Below are 7,971 nucleotides of genomic sequence, written 5' to 3'. Positions count from 1 at the left end.
CCCCTCACAGCTCCAGACACATCCCCCTCACAGCCCCAGACCCACACCCTCACAGCTCCAGACACATTCCCCTCACAACTCCAGACTAATCCCCCTCACAGCTCCAGACTAATCCCCCTCACAGCTCCAGACACATTCCCCTCACAGCTCCAGACCCATCTTCTTCGTGTTGGGATGGAATCACTACATGAATAATTCAACACCCAGGTGTACCTGGTTGTCAAGTTGGTTTAATTGTTTAGACTGATATGAATCGCCAAGATTTATAGAGTCATTCAACATGGAAACAGACCCTTTGGTCCAACTAATCCATGCCGACCATAATCCCAAACTAAAGTAATCCCACCTGCCTGCGCTTGGCCCAATTCTCTGCAAACATTTCTTATACAATCACCTATCTAAATATCTTTTAAACATTGCAATTGTACTCACATCCACCACTTCCTCTGAAAGTTCATTCCACAAACAAGCCAATCTGTGAAAAAAACAATGCCCCTCATATCTTCCTTTAATATTTCTCCTCTCACCTTAAAAACATCCTCCCTTTCTTGAAATCCCCCATCCTGGGGAAAGGACCTCTGCTATTCACCTTGTCTGCACCCCTCATGACTTTATAAGGTCACCTCTTCTTCAGTTCCTGCACCAGTTATTCGTTGCTCCCCTGCTAATACAAAAGGCTGTTTATACTCACTGTCTAAAACTGACTGTCCACTAGAGTCCAATTAAACCCTTCATGCTGATGAGAATTATAACTTCAGAGTATACATTTATTTGAATATAAAAATGTGTAAAAATGTATGTAATATGTAGCTACAATTCTCTAAAAGGCATGAATTATTGTGGGTCAGCTTTTTCTTCACATCCGTGTTACATAGTAAACTTTGAGCTACCTTGGAATCCTGTATTAATTTGTGTTTCCATGGTAGTCCTTGTCAAAACAGTCTCTGTGACTGCATTTTTGCACCACGTTCGACAAGACCCTATTGTACAATTCTTACAAAATCCTATCTATCTAACCATGTTGCTGTGCGAATAGTAATTCTAAAAATACTACAGTTATTCAAGCTCATAGATTAACTTCACAACATCAGGCTGAATAGACTGCCGCTTTAGCCAAAAAATCTCTCACAGCCAATTTAAGTCAACTGAGAACTCTGGGCAGATCTCATACTCTGAAAAGACCACTCCCTCCGCGACTCCCTCGTCAGGTCCACACCCCCCACCAACCCAACCTCCACTCCCGGCACCTTCCCCTGCAGCCACAAGAAATGCAAAACTTGCGCCCACACCTCCCCTCTTACCTCCCTCCAAGGCCCCAAGGGATCCTTCCATATCCACCACAAATTCACCTGCACCTCCACACACATCATTTATTGCATCCGCTGCACCCAATATGGCCTCCTCTATATTGGGGAGACAGGCCGCCTACATGCGGAACGTTTCAGAGAACACCTCTGGGACACCTGGACCAACCAACCCAACCACCCCGTGGCTCAACACTTCCTATCACCCTCACCTTGACCTCCTTCCACCTATCGCATTTCCACCGCCCGTCCCCCAAGTCCCTCCTCCCTACCTTTTATCTTAGCCTGATGGACACACTTTCCTCATTCCTGAAGAAGGGCTTATGCCCGAAACGTCGATTCTCCTGCGCCTTGGATGCTGCCTGACCTGCTGTGCTTTTCCAGCAACACATTTTCAGCTCAGACCTCACACTCACAGTACATCCCCCTCACAGCTCCAGATACATCCCCCTCATGTTGAGGTGGAATTACTAAATGAATCATTCAACACCCAGGTGTACTTGGTTGTCAAGTTGGTTTGATTGTTTACACCAATGTGGAGAAAATCGCAGCTCCAGAAGCATCTTCATTGAGAAAGAAAAGACACAAACGTTTATACATTTATTTTCAGATTGCCCTATTGTTTACAAACTATAGTTGCAAACAAATCACATCATTGATTGATTACTGACACATCCAATCAGGTTAATCATGTGACTGCATGATCAGTACACGGACAGTTCCAGGTTCACCATGATCCCATGATGTTTACCAGAGCGCCCTAATAATTTATCCTTGGGCCTTCACCAATCGTCATATTCCAAGCCTCAGCTCCCACACCAGTCATTCAGTACTTCCCTGCTAATATAAAGTTAAAAATCACACAACACCAGGTTATAGCGGAAAGTAGGGACTGCAGATGCTGGAGACCACAGTCGAAGAGTGTGATGATGGAAAAGCACAGCCGGTCGGGCAGCATCCGAGGAGCAGGAGAGTCGACTTTTTGGGCATAAGGTCTTCATCAGAAGTTTTTGTTCAGAATGTCAACTCTCCTGCTCCTCGGATGCTGCCTGACCAGCTGTGCTTTTCCAGCATCACACTCTTCAACACCAGCTTATAGTCCAACAGATTTATTTGAATGTGCTAGCTTTTGGAACACTGCTCTTTCATTAGCAGTGCTCCGAAAGCTAGTGTTTTGAAATAAGCTTGTTGGACTTTAACCTGTTGTTGTGTGATTTTTAACCCGTATCCAACACTGGCACCTCCACATTATGGCTAATAGAAAGGGTATTTTTTTCTTACTGTCCAAAACTGTCTGTCCACAAGATTCCAATTAAACCCTTCATGTTGGTTACAATTAAAACTTCAGCATAAACATATAGTTATATAAAAATATGTGAAGATGTGTACAATTCCCTCATGGGACCTAAGTACTGTCTTAACTACAGCTTTTTCTTCCACTCTAATCTAAATAGTAAACTTAACTTGCAAGACAGAGGCCACAATTTTCATTTTCCAGAGATGTTCATTATCAAAACAGTCTCTGTGACTGCAATTTTGTTCCACATTTGACAAGACTCCATTGTGTGATTCCTACAAAATCCTATCTATCTAATCATGTTTCTATGGGAACACTAGTTCTATAAAAGTTAAATTAATTCTAGCTCATAGATTAACATCAGACTGAGTAGACAGCTGGTTTAGCCAAAAAAAATCCCTCAGCAACTTTACGTCAACCGAGAATCATGGGCAGCCTTAACACTTAGCACCAGACACAACCCCCTCACAACTCCAGACATGGCACCAGATATATCGCCCTCAACGTCAGACATAATACAAGACAAATTACTGGCTGTGTTGCAGCAAATACTACATGCCCTTAATTGCCCTTGAGAAAGAAATGGTGAGCTACATTCTGCTATCCATGAGGTAGGTGCCCAGAATGCTGATTGGAAGAGCATTCCAGAATTTTGAAGAAGTGCCAATGGATGAACAGTGATACGGTTTGAGACCAGCATGGACTGTGGTTCAGAGGGGAGCGTGCAGCTCCTGGTGTTGCTATGTGTCTACTGCTCTGCTCCCCAAAGCTGGAAGAGTTTGCAGATTCAGAGGCTGCTATCGAAGGAGCCTGTGTGAGTTTCTGCAATACAGCTTACAGGGGTCACATCACAACCACTGTGTGGGTTGTGATATCAGGAGGGTTGGTTCGAAATGCTCCTTCCAGCATTGATCAAAGCATTGTTCTCCTTTGGAAGAGAGTCACAATCCTGACAGTGAAAGTCATTTTGTCCATTTGCTCTACTGGAATGTAGAAACGATAATAGGCAATTCAACCCATTGATATGGTTTTTCTTTATTCATCCATGGGATATGGGCATAGCATGCTAGGCCTCTATTTATTGCCCATCCCTAGTTGTCCATAAGAGAGTGGTGGTGAGCTACCTTCTTGAACTATGGCAGTCTATTTGGTGTGGGTGAACCCACACCGCTGTCAGTGAAGGAATGATGATATATTTCCTTTATTGAACTCCCACAAGGGCAATCATATTCTTCTTGAGATAGAGACCAAAACTGTACACAGTACTCCAGGTACAGACTAACCAGGCTTCTACATAATTGAAGCAAGACTTCATTTCTTCTGTACTGAAGTCCTCCTATGATAAAAGTTGACATTTCATTAGCTTTTCCAATAGCTTGCTGCAGCTGCATGTTTGCCTTCAGTGACTTATCAACAAAGACACCTCAGTTCCTTTGTGCATCTACACGCTCTACTATCTTACCATTTAAGAAATACTCTCCGCATCTGTTCCTCTGACCAAAGTGAATAATCTAACATGTTTCCATCTTATATTCCAACTGCTATGCTCTTGCCCTCTAACTAAATCCTCTCGAAGCCACTTGCATTTTCCTCACAAGACACTTTTTTCTCACAATCTGCTTAGCTTTGTACCATCTGCAATTTGGAAACTTTACATTTGTTCCCTTGTCTAAATCATTGATATTTAACGTGAACACTTCGGGCTCAACTTCTGATCCTTGCTCTCCTCCACTAATCAGAGCCTTCTACAGTAAGAATGACAAGCTTATTCCAACCCTCTGTTTCTCTGTTTATTACCCATTTGTTACAAAATGTCCTGTACACCCTCTGTTTGTTAACCAAGCTATACCATTACAGTACTTCCTATATTTTACGATCCAGCCTCCTGTGGGGCCCTCATCAAGTGCTCATGAAAGTCCAACCCCGAGGTTGTATTATTGTCCACAAACTCTCCTTTATTAATTTTGTTAATTACATCCTCAAAAAACTCCGACAAGTTTGTCAAATGTGATTTCCCATTGCAAATCCATGCTGACTGTGCCCAGTCAGAGGTTAAAAATCACACAACACCAGGATTTGGAAGCACTAATTAAACCAGTTGGACTATAACCTGGTGTTGTGCGATTTTTAACTGTGTCCACCCCAGTCCAACACCGGCATCTCCAAATCGTATCCAATCAGGTCATTATCAACCAGGTGTCTATTTATTTCATTCTTTAAAATACATTGTAGCATTTTCCGCACAGCTAATGTGAGGCTAACAGGTCTCGAGTTCCCTGTTTTCTCTGTCACGCTCTTCTTAAGTAACATTTGCTGCTTTCCAATCTGCAGGAATCATTTCTGAATCGATAAACATTTGGGACCTGATTACAATGGTTCAAGTAACTCTATAACCACTTCCTTCAATTCTGTAAGTTGGAAAATATCAGATCCAGAGGACCTAGAGTCATAGAGATGTACAGCATGGAAACAGACCCTTCGGTCCAACTCGTCCATGCCGACCAGATATCCCAACCCAATCTAGTCCTATCTGCCAGCTCCAGACACATATCCCTCCAAACCCGTCCTATTCACATATCCATCCAGATGCCGTTTAAATGTTGAAATCGTACTAGCCTCACCACTTCCTCTGGCAGCTCATTCCATACACGTACCACCCTCTGCATGAAAAAGTTGCCCGTTAGGTCTCTTTTATATCGTTCCCCTCTCACCCTAAACTTATGCATTCTAATCTGGACTCCACCACCCCAGGGAAGAGACTTTGCTATTTATCCTATCCATGTCCCTCATAATTTTATAAACCTCTATAAGGCACTCCAAGGTCTCTTTGTTCAGCAACACTCCCCAGAACCTTACCATTAAGTGTATAAGTCTTGTGAAGATATGCTTTCCCAAAATACAACTCCTTGGATTTATCTAAATTAGACTCCATCTGCCACTCCTCAGTCCATTGGCCCAAATGATCAAGATCCTGTTGTAATCTGAGGTATCCTTCTTCACTGTCCACTACATCTTCAATTTTGGTGTCATCTGCAAACTTACTAACTATACCTCTTATGCTCGCATCTAAATCATTTTTGTAAATGACGAAATGTAGTGGACCCAGCACCAATCCTCATGGCACTCCATTGGTCACAGGCCTCCAGTCTGAAAAACAACCCTCCACCACCACCACCCTCTGTCTTCTACCTTTGATCCACTTCTGTATCCAAATGGCTAGCTCTCCCTGTATTCCATGAGATCTAACTTTGCTAACCAGTCTCCAATGGGGAACTTTTTTGAATGCCTTACTGAAGTCCATATAGATCACGTCCACTGTTCTGCCCTCATCAATCCTCTTTGTTACTTCTTCAAAAAACTCAATCAAGTTGTGAGACATGATTTCCCACGCACAAAGCCAAGTTGACTATCCCGAATCAGTCCTTGCCTTTCCAAATACATGTACATCCTATCCCTCAGAAGTCTCTCCAACAACTTGCCCATCACCAACGTCAGGCTCACTGGTTTATAGTTCCCTGGTTTGTCCTTACCACCCTTCTTAAACAGAGGCACCACATTAGCCAACCTCCAGTCTTCTGGCACCTCACCTGTGATTATCGATGATACAGCAATCACTTCCCTGGCTTCCCACAGAGTTCCAATGTACACCTGATCAAGTCCTGGGGATTTATCCACTTTTATGTGTTCCAAGGCATCCAATACTTCCTCCTCTGTAATATGGGCATTTTTCAAAATGTCACCATCTATTTCCCTACATTCTATATCTTCCATGTCCTTTTCCACAGTAAACACTGATGCAAAATCATTCAGTATCTCCCCCATTTTCTGTGGCTCCACACAAAGGCCGCCTTGCTGATCTTTAAAGGGACCTACTCTCTCTCCAGTTATCCTTTTGTCCTTAATGTAGTTGTAAAAACCCTTTGGATTCTCCTTACCTCTATTTGCCAAAGCTATCTAATGTCCCCTTTATGCCTTCCTGATTTCCCTCTTAAGTATACTCCTACTGCCTTTATACTCTTCTAAGGATTCACTCGATCTATCCTGTCTATACCTGACATATGCTTCCTTCTTTTTCTTAACAAATCCCTCAATTTTTGTAGTAATCAAGCATTTCCTGCACCTACCAGCCTTTCCTTTCACCCTAACAGGAATATACTGCCTCCGGGCTCTCATTATCTCATTTCTGAAGGCTTCCCATTTTCTAACCGTCCCTTTACCTGTGAGGCGTATCAAATTTCAGTCCCATTAATTTCACCAGTACTTGGTATTAGTATCACGTTACATTATAAATACTAATTTTACTCACTCACTTTTCCTGGTCACTTTGAATACTGGGTAATCCAAGATGGAGGATGGGAAAAATTTCTGGCTGTAAGAGCTGCTCCTTTTTTTGAGGTATTTTAGGTGTTGGAGGTGATTTCCTCGAATTCCAGGAGCAGCAATTACTGTTTTACATGCTGTTGCATAGTTTTGGAACTTTGGAAAAAAAAAGTCAAAACAACAGCAGTCTAAAAGGGAGAAGAGCAGTCAAAGGAAGCACATAGTGAGGACAGTGCAGGAGAGAGAGAGGGAACCTGCACAGTTACCGCCTTTGCTGTTTGATTTCGTGTATCGCTGGACATTGGAGTGCATCTGGGAAAATTAACTAACAGTGAAATTCACAACTAATCTTGGAGGAACTGTTGGGCGAAGTTCACAGCACAGAATCAGGTAAGTTAATTGTTGTTTTAAGTCTGTCCAAGAGAAAGGCTGCAGTAGTGAGTATAGTGGATTCTTTCTTGATTATATGTTTTTGGAGATAAGTCTCTTGATTAAACTTAAAATATAAGCCATAGCTATTAATTTAACCTGGGGCAGTGTCTGTAGAGGAATAAGATGGTGTTATTTTCTGGGAATGTCGATTGTGAAGGAGCAAAAATGGCCTTTGCAGTGATATGTACTTCTTGTCAGATGTGGAAGTTTAAAGAGAGTTTAAGGGTTACTGCGGATTATATCTGCTATAAATGCTGTTGGATGCAAACCTTATCAGATCGAGTGGATCGGTTGGAGAGACACATTGAAGCGATGAGGAATTGCAACAGCAACAGTATGTGATGGATGGCAGCTATAGGAAGGGGGGGAAAGTCTCAGATACAGTCACATAGGTGGGTTAACTCCAGGAAGAGTGAGGGAGGTCGGCACCTAGGGCAGGAGTCTTTTGTGGATATACCCATTTCAAACAGGTATGCTGTTTTGGAAAATGTAGGGGGTGATGGATTCTCAGGGGAACACAGCACGAACAGCCAAGTTTATGGTATTGAGACTGGCTATAATGCAATGAGGGGTATGTTGGCTTCCAACAGATCAATTGTGTTAGGGGATTCTGTAGTC

This window comes from Chiloscyllium plagiosum, chromosome 11 (genome assembly GCF_004010195.1).
Source record: "Chiloscyllium plagiosum isolate BGI_BamShark_2017 chromosome 11, ASM401019v2, whole genome shotgun sequence".
Classification (NCBI taxonomy): domain Eukaryota; kingdom Metazoa; phylum Chordata; class Chondrichthyes; order Orectolobiformes; family Hemiscylliidae; genus Chiloscyllium; species Chiloscyllium plagiosum.
The sequence above is the reverse complement of the archived record's forward strand: the minus strand, read 5'-3'. Positions refer to the sequence as shown.